At 51.9% G+C, this 619-nt stretch overlaps 1 non-coding gene across 1 annotated transcript; it reads right to left on the minus strand.

The window, feature by feature from the left end:
• Positions 1 to 92, minus strand: LOC132489885 (small nucleolar RNA SNORD116). Its single transcript, XR_009532253.1, has one exon. It is a non-coding gene; the product is annotated as a small nucleolar RNA SNORD116 (small nucleolar RNA).
• Positions 93 to 619: the final 527 nt, after the last annotated feature.

The raw sequence follows: 619 nt of genomic DNA on the forward strand, positions 1-619 counted from the left end.
GGACCTCAGATTCGATGAGGAGACGGTAGAGTGTTCTCACTCAATTTGTTCAGATTTCCAAGGAATGCATACAAGGGTGTCATCATCGATCCAAGCACAGGCTGGGACGCTGCAGAACACAACCGGGCATGCCGTGGGGGTCTGAAGAGGAGACATGACCTCGGAGTACTCCAAAGCCCTGGGGAATCCCCAGCCCTCAGGCCACTCAGAGAGAGCAACAGTCAATCCACTCTTGCAGCCACTGGGACCGTCTGAGGAAAACCTCCTATCCAATGGCACATCATAGGGTGGGTGAAAGCCTACCTTCCTGAGTTAGCCAGAGCCACGCTTAGCAACATGCCCCCGCGTCATTTTTCCACTTTTCCTTAGCACCTACAGTCATCAGCCAACGCGTAGGTCTTCTTGTCTTTGCCGACGGCCAGCCTTGTCCAGCAGAGGCACCTGAGAAGTGGACATAATTCAGGCAGGTTTCAGAATTGGAATGGTGAACTCAGAGATCATGATTCATGAGAATTTTTACCTGGGCTTGAGCTCGGACCCTGCTTCCCAAGGACGTCAACCTTTACAGAGAACTCAATGTTTGTCTGACAGCACGACTGCAGGAAGTAAGGCATGTACA

The sequence above is a fragment of the Mesoplodon densirostris genome, chromosome 4 (genome assembly GCF_025265405.1).
Source record: "Mesoplodon densirostris isolate mMesDen1 chromosome 4, mMesDen1 primary haplotype, whole genome shotgun sequence".
Classification (NCBI taxonomy): domain Eukaryota; kingdom Metazoa; phylum Chordata; class Mammalia; order Artiodactyla; family Ziphiidae; genus Mesoplodon; species Mesoplodon densirostris.